The sequence below is a fragment of the Brachyhypopomus gauderio genome, chromosome 17 (genome assembly GCF_052324685.1).
Source record: "Brachyhypopomus gauderio isolate BG-103 chromosome 17, BGAUD_0.2, whole genome shotgun sequence".
NCBI lineage: Eukaryota > Metazoa > Chordata > Actinopteri > Gymnotiformes > Hypopomidae > Brachyhypopomus > Brachyhypopomus gauderio.
This window is the reverse complement of record NC_135227.1, coordinates 3,158,948-3,171,352: the sequence shown is the minus strand read 5'-3', so window position 1 is coordinate 3,171,352 and position 12,405 is coordinate 3,158,948.

Genomic DNA, 12,405 nt, shown 5'->3' with positions numbered 1-12,405 from the left:
TAGAGAGAGAGCTCAGATTAGCAGTCAGGCTCTGAGGTGGGATCCTGTTACTGTATTTTGGAAAGCCTGCGCTGAAGTGCTGAGCCTCAGGTTTTATCGCCTCCATAACATGCAGCTATTATCTCTAATGATTCTCAGGACCTGGCGGGGAGCTGTTTTTGGCGGGAAAGTTTCCTGCAGTCTACGGCTCAGAGCAAACATCAGACAGTGAGGAGAGCCGGGAGACACTCAGGTGGTCTCGGCCCAGAGATATGCTTGCGTAATGTGATTTTTGGGGTGCTAACCCCCTCTCGAGATCCCCCTCTCCAGAACCCCCTCTCCAGAACCCCCTCTCCAGAACCCCCCTCTCCAGATCCCCCCTCTCCAGAACCCCCTCTCCAGAACCCCCTCTCCAGATCCCCCCTCTCCAGAACCCCCTCCCCAGATCCCCCCTCTCCAGAACCCCCTCTCCAGAACTCCCTCTCCAGAACCCCCTCTCCAGATCCCCCCTCTCCAGAACCCCCTCTCCAGATCCCCTGCTCCAATATCCCATCCATATCCTGTGAAGCCAATAAAGCCCTCCTGGCCCCTTCCTCTGCAGCACCTCCTGGGCGGGGCTTCCTGGCTGGCACGGAGCGGATTGGTTTACCACAGTTCGGTGCCCACCTATCGCTTTCTTCCAGTTTCCTCATGTGCACTTGCTGATTGGTCAGGCCAATCTCACGAATGCAAATGAGGCAAAATAGGATGTAATTGGTGTGGTGTGATGATTACATCTGGAAACTAACAGTTTCCCAACACCAAGGTCAGACAGGGTTTAATTAGCAGAAACACAATCGGTGTCGCCTCCCTCACACTGGCCTGTCACCTGGGTCTCTGCCAAGACCCAGCACCATAAAATAAAGCCAGAGTGACGGCACTCCATTTGTGCTAAGAAAAAGGGCCGTTTGGGTACAGAAATGCACGAGTGAGCTTCCTTCGTCTCGACCTTGGTTGCATGAAGCTACCTCCATGGTCCACCTCGTCTCCAGTCCTCTGTTGATCAGGACTGCTTGTTGGAGTTTTAAACACGCAGGACCAAGAGCTAAATGAGCCTCTCAGAGAGGAATCAGATTAAATCTGGGAGCTGTCCAGGCCTGCGAAAGGCCTCAGTTAGATTAACAGGGATGGATAAGACATTGCAATTGGACTGTAATTCCTTTCACAGCCATTAGCCTGTGCTGGTGTCCTCTTTGGGTTATTTCTTACTATCTCTGATGCTTTGATTAATTCATTAAATGCACAACAAACCTGAATTACATTTTGGTTTCGATTCTCAAACTGGATACGTCGGCAATTCCCTTTTCACTCCAAAAGGGGGCAAGTGTAGAATTCTGTTGAAAATGAAGCTCGTCTTATTTGCCTTAAGAATTTGTTGCATTTTCATGTTTTATTTATGCTAAGGGGAAGCTCGGGGATTTTTGTGAATCACCAATCCAATGAGGCAAATCCGTCCAGTTCTATTGATTTGGCTGGACCGCTCAACCCTTTTCCTCGCAGTTCAGCTCAGCTCAGACCGAACCCTCCACGCCGACTCCTAATGAATGTCTTAGCCCACAGGACACAATGCAGGCCCCCTCATTCAATACCTCCATTACAGCCCTCATTATTCGCCACATCGTTTCCTCCCTAAGCTTGTGTGCTACTGACGTGACTGGTGGAAGAGTGGATTCCGATCCTCAGGCGACGTGCCTCTGAAGGGCGGATCGCCCGGGCCCTGCCCGCTCAGGCTGGGCCATCCCTGATTTTTTTGCTGAGGCCCCTAGGCCCCACCACAAGCCCAGTCTCTGACATTCGGTCCTTCAAGCGTGCGTCCGGGGGCCCTGGTGGTGGTGGTGGTGGAGGGGGGGTGTCTAGAGACACGAGACAGGTTCCTGTTTAAAATGCGAGGTGTTTCCTCCGGTGCGTATCGATTGGCTGAAGCTGTCCAAGTCCCGCTCTCCCTCACAGGGCCCAGCCATTCATCACGGCAGGCAGATATGACTGGGGGATTCGGGCGTCTGAACGGTGGAGGCAGCCCCCCTCCCTGACTTATGGTTGCCGTGTTGTTCCTATGGAGGTAGCTGACACTCCACACACAGCCTTATTGTGGATAATTCCCCTTCACATGTTGTCTGTGGGATTTGTAGATTCATTGTGGATGAAGAGGAAATTAATCTGCAGACAGTATATTTTTGAACATTTCAAAGCATTTTGAATTACTGAATGATAAATATGTCCTTTGTTTAGCGTTTTTTATCATGACTGCAATATTACTTGGAAGTATTTTATCATTTGAAATCATTTTGGAATAATAATAATAATTTATTAGGGGTTGTCAGAGAAATTATGCCAATTTATTTTCCATAACATTTGAATAGATTACATTTGACTGTCCCCAGTCCGTGTTCATTCCAGTGCACCTCGAATTCTCTAAGAGATTTTGATTGATAACATATTCTGGAGCCATCAGGAGGCATTTGTCCTGCTGCACGCTTGCCTGAGGTTAGCCATGACAGAAACGAGCAATGGCTCAGTGTCACATTCCTGTTAAATAACTTTGACAGAGGGATTTTATTGTCTCTCTGGGCAGGATGTAATCAGATGTGAGGCGGAGCCTCTCGGCGGTAAATAGGACACGGCTCTGCTGGTAAGAAATATCTCCGTGTGTTCCTCCTGCTTTGTCTCTCTCTCTCTCTTCTGCATCCTGGTCTTTTATTCTCTCCGTCGCCTCGTGCGGCCGCTCTCTGTTGTCGTTCCGCTTCATCCTGGATTGCAGAGGACACAGTTTTTCCTTTACATTTGCAGAATTGCTTGAATGCTTCCTCTTATTCACCCTCATCAGGTCTGTATGGACGCGTCCGCTGTCCCTGACAGCCGGAGTCAAATCCCTTCCCGAGACGGCGGGGTCGTCGGGGCAGTACTCTAAATTCATTGCAGGGTCATCTTCTCAGGCGCTGGTTCGCTCCGGCCCTCCCAGCGCTGGGGGCCGGGCCTTGCTAAGCCACACCTCCTCACCTCCTGTTCCCCCAGCTCAGACAGCCGTCTCAGACCTCCCCGCCCCCCCCACCCCCCCCACTCCGTGGCTCCGGATGCCCAGCGGGGCAGCAGGGATGGGGCAGTCATGCCGCGGGCGAGGTGGTCACGAAGGCGCTCTGCCGGGCACAGCCACCCGTCACCTCACGGCACACGGGGGGAAGGGGGTGATGGCTGTTGGTTTGGGAGACTTATAGTTCTGCATTATGCTAAACGACAGAGACTGTCCGAATGACAAAAGGCGGGACACGCCGGTCCCTCCGTTTGGCGAGCGGTCGCGAGGCGGAGAGGCGGTGGACGCCCGGAGACACGGAGTGATTTGGCTGAGGAGACGCCGCAGTAAAGAGAGATGGCAGGAGTGAGACGGGAGTGAGACGGGAGTGAGGCGGAGCGCTCTGTGTGCAGTATCCACAAGCTGGTGTTGTCCTTGGGCCCTCCTCCACTCCAACACCGTTCTGCATCATTACTCCCCCCACCACGGACAGGCTGCTCCCCGGACAGCCATAAAGACTCGTCGCCTGTCCTCTCCACAGACAACCTGGACAACCCCCTCCCCTCCGTGCCTGTACCACCCTGCTCAGAAGCACTGGACCCAGACCTCCTCCTATCAGCTCCAATCTCCCAGGAAACTGTGCTCAAAGATAGTCCCACATTCCAGGATGCAACGGAGTGAATGTTAATCTATGAAAGCTACAATCCTTTTTTCCTCCATAGCAAAAATGTTCCACAATCACCGCATTACAGTAACATAATTACAGTCATATCCGAACGCATGGCTGGACCACAGTACGTTACATCGCATCGGCTCATTTGAATTTAGTTATTAGTAACTGTCGCAGGACGGCACCGTCTCAGGTGTTTTGATCTGTGCTGGCATCTCTATCCGAGCACAAGGACAAACACTCCAAGAATATGTACGCGTGTTAACCAGAGCCTGCAGACAGGCCAGCAGGTGTGCTGATGCCCAGGAGATGTGCGCCACGCTGACCGGCCAGCCTCCGTGACCCCGGGCTCCACGGAAGAAGCGCGGACGCAGCCGGGAAAGACTCCTCAACGCCGCGCCCTCCGTGAAGATTCCCCTGCTGATTGATGACATTCGCTGGCTGGCGTTCCTGCCTCTCTCTCGACACACAGCCCCTATTGCCGGGCCAGCTTTCCTTCACACTAAGTAGGTGACCTGTTGTCTTTGGTAGCTGCACTTTGGCAGCGTTTCAGAATATTAAACGCCTATATCCTATCGGCCATATATTTGACATTGTGGGTGAGCGGTGTTTCTCTTTGCTTGGGGGAGGAATTGTTCCTGCTACTGTCCAGCAGTAGTTTGGGCAGAAGTAATTTTGATCTCTGAAGGAAATGCTACCGAGATTTTTTTTTCCCCTTCCCTTCCCATAGCACTTTTGCCGCGATGCAATTTCATACCTAAACTGTCTCCTTTGCCATATTGGTTATTAAAAAAGATAGAACATTCAAATGTTCATCTCCATAATGTGGCGTACGGTTTTATGATCTCTTGCTAATTCGAAAAGCGCTTACGCTAAATGTAGGACGCTCGCGGAGACACACCGACTCCCGTCCGTCCCCGCGAGTTCGCTCTGCGCCTGGTACTTTCACCTTAATTGGCCTCTGTTCTTCATTGACAAACAACGGCGGTCCTCCGCCGGGTGTCTCCTCCATGCCGTCTCCTCGGTGTCATTGCCGGGTGGTAATAGGCTCGCATGGCGCGCGCTCTCCAGAGGCTTCGCTCGTGCTCCGCCGCCAGCAGACGCTGGGGAGGCTACACGCTCTTCACAGGCTGTCTGGGCAATTTAAACCTGCCTCGGGCATGTAGATATTACTCCCCGGTGACGCGGTCGAAAATTAATGGAAATTGTTTTAGAGGGATCATTATTAACATTCTCCTTTGGATGCCCTTTTGATATAAAGCTGTGACTTCCACGCTCCCCCCCCCCCCTCCTTCTCCAAACTCCCTGTTCATGTAGACATTCCTTCTGGGAGGGAAGATACGCAGGCCTCTTTGCATGAGCAAATATAAATTATTATACTGACAATTACCAGGTTTTTCCCATTTCCCATCGCTGTTAAAAAAAGAGAATGTTGGCATTTCAGCTTATGCTAAATATGGTAGCTTAATATTTAATGTTCAAGTTTGGATGATGGGGATTTAAAGTAACTGGCCTTAAAATATAGTTAGGGCCATGGTTGTGGAAATGTACAGGTGTCATTTTAAAGTCATTTCTGTACCCAGGAATAGGAACTTTTACCACGTCCTAATTTCACTCCTAAGGCCAGACGGAGAACAATCTTTGCTTTAGGCTTTTCAGGAAAGGAGTAAATATCACTTATGTTCCCCCTGGCAAAAAAGTACAATATTTAAATGTGGAGTAATAGAATTGGCATTTTACAGTTCATTATGCAGCCGGTGACCTTTACGATGTATGATTCTGATACTCTGGAACGTATGTTCACAGGGTTCATCTCTAATGAGAAATGTTTGACCCCCGTCACAAACTGAGCGAGGTCAGATATGTGGGAGCTTTACCCCTCACACCAGACGTATCCCACTCAATCAGCCATGACATACAAACACAAAAGCAAGTGTCCACACGGCTGCAGCGGCAGCTAAGCTGCTAGCTATTAGGCAGCTAATGGACTCTGCTGCTCTGGGTAAAGCCATTTCGGTGGAAATGTCATGGTAAGGCAGCTGGAAGGGTTAGCCCCTGTGTTACATTAATAGCACATTCTTATGTGATTGACTGTTTCTGTTAAAGTTCCCCAATGGCATTCTTACCCACAAGGAAAGAAAAGGCACCAGCAGGAAAAAAGCAAGAAAAAAGGAAAAAATCCTTGAAGACTGTTTAGGGGTAAATGTTAACATGCAAGGACTTCTGTATTCTTCTCCTAGAAGACCTTGTGTCCTGGCTTAAACAGGACCTGTGAGGGCATCACTGGCTTAGAGCTACAGCACCTGCTGCACAAAGATTCAGCGTGGCTCTTTCAAGGATCCGGAGCAACCTTCTCCACCTCCACCTTCTTACAGCCTCCTCCACCCCCACCTCCATACAGCCTTCTCCACCTCCACCTCCTTACAGCCTCCTCCACCTCACCTCCATACAGCCTCCTCCACCCCCACCTCCACCTCCATACAGCCTCCTCCACCTCACCTCCATACAGCCTCCTCCACCTCACCTCCATACAGCCTCCTCCACCTCACCTCCACACAGCCTCCTCCACCTCACCTCCACACAGCCTCCTCCACCCCCACCTCCATACAGCCTTCTCCACCTCCACCTCCATACAGCCTCCTCCACCCCCACCTCACCTCCATACAGCCTCCTCCACCCCCACCTCACCTCCATACAGCCTCCTCCACCCCCACCTCCACCTCCATACAGCCTTCTCCACCTCCACCTCCATACAGCCTCCTCCACCTCCACCTCCATACAGCCTTCTCCACCTCCACCTCCATACAGCCTTCTCCACCTCCACCTCCATACAGCCTCCTCCACCCCCACCTCCACCTCCTTACAGCCTTCTCCACCTCACCTCCATACAGCCTCCTCCACCTCCACCTCCATACAGCCTTCTCCACCTCCACCTCCATACAGCCTTCTCCACCTCCACCTCCATACAGCCTCCTCCACCCCCACCTCCACCTCCATACAGCCTCCTCCACCTCACCTCCATACAGCCTCCTCCACCCCCACCTCCACCTCCATACAGCCTTCTCCACCTCCACCTCCATACAGCCTCCTCCACCTCCACCTCCATACAGCCTTCTCCACCTCCACCTCCATACAGCCTTCTCCACCTCCACCTCCATACAGCCTCCTCCACCCCCACCTCCACCTCCATACAGCCTTCTCCACCTCCACCTCCATACAGCCTCCTCCACCTCCACCTCCATACAGCCTTCTCCACCTCCACCTCCATACAGCCTTCTCCACCTCCACCTCCATACAGCCTCCTCCACCCCCACCTCCACCTCCTTACAGCCTCCTCCACCTCACCTCCATACAGCCTCCTCCACCCCCACCTCCACCTCCATACAGCCTTCTCCACCTCCACCTCCATACAGCCTCCTCCACCTCACCTCCATACAGCCTTCACCACCTCCACCTCCACATCACTTTCTCCACCTCCATCTTTTCACACTGCCTGTTATGCTGCATTGTTACCTTCCTTCATCACATGCAGCTCATTTCAATACAGTGAGTCAAAGCATGTCATCTCAAAATAAATCACCTCAAAACGTGTGAAGTGGCAGGCAGCAAAATGGCCAGTGTAAATATTAATGAAAACACTGCTCCACATTCAAAACTCCTGAATAAATATTTATGGTGGTATTAATGTGGGATACCAGGAAATGTATGAAAAAAGATGTTGCTCCTCAGGTTTGAGTCACTTTTAGGCAGATATGATAATACAGTATAAAAATAATTACTATTGTGCACCAGTGCTTCTACACCAAAATGAGTTGAAGTGAGCTGAATGAAATTACAGTAATGCAGAGTAAGGGTTCAGTAACACCAATGAAACTACTGTAATGTAGAGTAAGGGTTCTGTAACACCAATGAAACTACTGTAATGTAGAGTAAGGGTTCTGTAACACCAATGAAACTACTGTAATGCAGAGAGAGTAATGGTTCTGTAACACCAATGAAACTACTGTAATGTAGAGTAAGGGTTCTGTAACACCAATGAAACTACTGTAATGCAGAGAGAGTAATGGTTCTGTAACACCAATGAAACTACTGTAATGCAGAGAGAGTAATGGTTCTGTAACACCAATGAAACTACTGTAATGTAAAGTGAGGGTTCTGTAACACCAATGAAACTACTGTAATGCAGAGAGAGTAATGGTTCTGTAACACCAAGGTCATGTGACCGGTTCTCAGCAAACCCATATGATAAATATACAAGTTGTTGTGGATATGTAATCTGCCAACTCATGTAAATGTAAAACAACTCCAGTGAAGCTGAGCAGGACCATTCAGCCCTACATGTATATTATGCCTGTAGGATTGAGTGATTTTGCATAATGTTATTGTTCTTATTTGAGAAATGTTTGAAAAATAAAACTACACTTTTGTTTTGCATGGTTTAAAGGAGTAATACTAATATCACTTCATAATTTCTGCCATTTTGTGAGATGGTAAGCTACACACACCAGCAAAATGAAAATATAAAATATATAAAATTATATTTACTTTATATAATTTTTACTTAATAAAAAAAGATTAGGAATTTCTTTCTTTGGATTATAGCTAGCAAATGTCATTAAAACCATAGACTTCTCTCCCATTATTTCTGAGACTATTCAAGCTTATTAGTAGAGAAAGAACATTTATCATGCCAAGAAGTCTTTGTTGGGAAAAATGACAGGCTAACATTTTGCCTGTTCATTTGCTATTTGATGGGGGGGGGGTGTTCAGTGAAGGTCCATTTTAAAATATGTGGACTGAAAGACAGTTTGAGTGGCTCAGAGTCTAACACATCAGGCTTGAGCTCAAAGCTGCATTATGGGTAGTGGCCAAGGTCAGAAGATGGTCCCAGTGTTTCGGGCATACATGTTTTGTCTATGAAAGTATTTCCTAATGTCCACTAAAACCCAGAATGCACTTAGTCTTAATGTAACATGTATGTCTCTATAGACATGTGTCTGGTTTGTATATCTTTGGACATAAAGTGCATTGTAATAAACTATATTTTCTGTTGAACACAAACTAGTGCACCAGTGCTGGTGCTGTTTGCTTATGACTCTTAAAACCTGAAGTGAGAAACCTAGAAATAAGAATTCCTGAAACCTTAAAGTATTCCCTGTAACACTTTAATGGAAACATTGTAGTGCATAATGTTTTTTTACTAGACATGTTGACAGAATAGACACAGGGACAGATGATGAGCCCTGTTTCACTTCCATTTGAGCATTGTGTAATAACCACTTTCTCACTTATGATAAAACCAGGCAACTTGACAGAATTATAATCTGAATCAAATAACATTCATATTTCAGATGTGAATCCAATGTGAAAACCAATTGTACAATGAGTCAACCAATCAATCAGTCAACAGCGATGTCTTTATTTACAATTATATATAGCACATTTTCAGTCATTCATTTTCATTCAGCAAACACGTTTTTTTCTGTGCACCGTGTCTGCTTCATTATATTTTTCAAATCTTTTTTCATTTTTTTGTTACGCCTTTTTGGGCAATGTATATGTCAGTTTGCATTTCACGATTAGTATACAAGGACTCTGCCATCACCACCATCACCACCACCATCATCATCATCATCATCAACAATTATTATTATGCAGGAAGTTACAGTTGTCCGCATGAACCACACAGTATGTGTCTAAAACACACAGACACTTGGGACTGGAGCCAGAGAGGGAGTTCCTGGCCACAATGCTGACTAATATGTGTTTGTGTTCCATAGAAAGATCCAGAGCTAACCCACAACCCCAAAACCTGGAGAGCAAGAGCAGTCGGGTTTTGGGGGGGGGGTTGGGTGCCGGGCGGGGAGGTGCTGCAGGGGGTAAGAGCCTGTTGGGGTTCTGAAGATTTCCCAGGGGCGGTCCAGGGACATCAGAGAGGTGTGGAATGGGAGTTTGTCTGACTACCAGGAAGCTTTCAGGAAGGGAGCCGGTGTTCTGCGTTGAAGTGAAAGGTCAAGGATTGTTATCATAATCGAACTTTTCTCTGGTCATTGGTGTCTTCTCTCCTCTTCTTGCTTTTTAGACAGCTGCTTCAAACAGGACTACCCTGCACACATCTACAGACATCTACTACCCTGCACACATCTACAGACATCTACTACCCTGCACACATCCACAGACATCTACTACCCTGCACACATCTACAGACATCTACTACCCTTCACACATCTACAGACATCTACTACCCTTCACACATCTACAGACATCTACTACCCTGCACACATCTACAGGCATCTACTATCCTACACACGTCTACAGACATCTGCTACCCTGCACACATCTACAGACATCTACTACCCTGCAAACATCCACAGACATCTACTACCCTGCACACGTCCACAGACATCTACTACCCTGCACACATCCACAGACATCTACTACCCTGCACACGTCTACAGACATCTACTACCCTGCACACATCTACAGACATCTACTACCTTGCACACATCTACAGACATCTACTACCCTGCACACATCTACAGGCATCTACTACCCTACACACGTCTACAGACATCTGCTACCCTGCACACATCTACAGACATCTACTACCCTGCAAACATCCACAGACATCTACTACCCTGCAAACATCCACAGACATCTACTACCCTGCACACATCTACAGACATCTACTACCCTGCACACGTCTACAGACATCTACTACCCTGCACACATCTACAGACATCTACTACCCTGCAAACATCCACAGACATCTACTACCCTGCACACATCTACAGACATCTACTACCCTTCACACATCCACAGACATCTACTACCCTGCACACATCTACAGACATCTACTACCCTTCACACATCTACAGACATCTACTACCCTGCACACATCTACAGACATCTACTACCCTTCACATATCTACAGACATCTACTACCCTGCACACATCTACAGACATCTACTACCCTTCACACATCTACAGACATCTACTACCCTTCACACATCTACAGACATCTACTACCCTTCACACATCTACAGACATCTACTACCCTGCACACATCTACAGACATCTACTACCCTGCACACATCTACAGGCATCTACTACCCTGCACACATCTACAGACATCTACTACCCTGCACACATCTACAGGCATCTACTACCCTACACACGTCTACAGACATCTGCTACCCTGCACACATCTACAGATATCTACTACCCTGCACACATCTACAGACATCTACTACCCTTCACACATCTACAGACATCTACTACCCTTCACACATCTACAGACATCTACTACCCTTCACACATCTACAGACATCTACTACCCTGCACACATCTACAGACATCTACTACCCTGCACACATCTACAGGCATCTACTACCCTGCACACATCTACAGACATCTACTACCCTGCACACATCTACAGATATCTACTACCCTGCACACATCTACAGGCATCTACTACCCTACACACGTCTACAGACATCTGCTACCCTGCACACATCTACAGATATCTACTACCCTGCACACATCTACAGGCATCTACTACCCTGCACACATCCACAGACATCTACAGACATCTACTACCCTTCACACATCTACAGACATCTACTACCCTGCACACATCCACAGACATCTACTACCCTGCACACATCTACAGACATCTACTACCCTTCACACATCTACAGACATCTACTACCCTGCACACGTCTACAGCTTTAATTATTTTAAGTTTTAAATAATTTTTAGCCTGATAATATATTTCTAACCTCTAATTTTCCCAGTTACTACAAATATGGTTGACAGAACTAGATAGCATAGGCTAAATATTTCACATGTAGATGTTTCTTTCACAGCTCTGGCTTGGGTCATTCAAATTTCATTGTCATGTTGTGCTGGGCACCACTTTAAAAACAACAGTCTGGCTGTTTTCATGTCCTCAAAACCTGAAGGTGGGACCAGTGAATTGTGAGATTCTTACTGATCCAACTTTAAGCACTGGCATCAGGATCGCTCCAGTGATGGTAGCCATGCTCTTCACCAAGAAAAACATCCAATCAACCCCTCCCCCTCCCCCACGCGCACACGGCCACACTGAATTACCCACTTGCCTCTCAGTATTATCAGACGAGTCGTCTGGATGTAATTACAATATCTGTGTCTTGTTGGATTCATTATTGCCACAAAAGGTCCTTACAATCAGACCACTTTGGTGAATAACGAAGAGCATACTTGACTTTCATTGAGAGATATTTCCCAATCAGATGCCATTACGCCACACAATAGCTCGAATGCCAGACAGGCTGTACTAGGTGTCTAAATGGGGCGTAAAGAGATGGTTTACTCTCAAATAATAACATGCCCAAATAAGTTTGGGCAAATTTCTGCCTTGTGTCCTTTGTGAAACTGTCGCATTTTGGTCATTGAAACATACATAACCGCTAACAGAGAAGAAAATGGCATCATATTTGTATTTAGCATGCTATTTTAATATAGTGTCTTATTTTATTATTATTGTTAATTGCATTCATTTGTTAATTGATGTTCATTCCGATATTGTTCCCCTTGGTGTTTTTCTGGTTTTTATGTGTTCACTGAAGTGAAAACATGTAATAAAAGAAAAAAGGTCAAAATGACTTCTTTCCAGAAATGTTTTCCTTTTAAACAGCTCATAAATTATAGGAAACAAATGTACTTT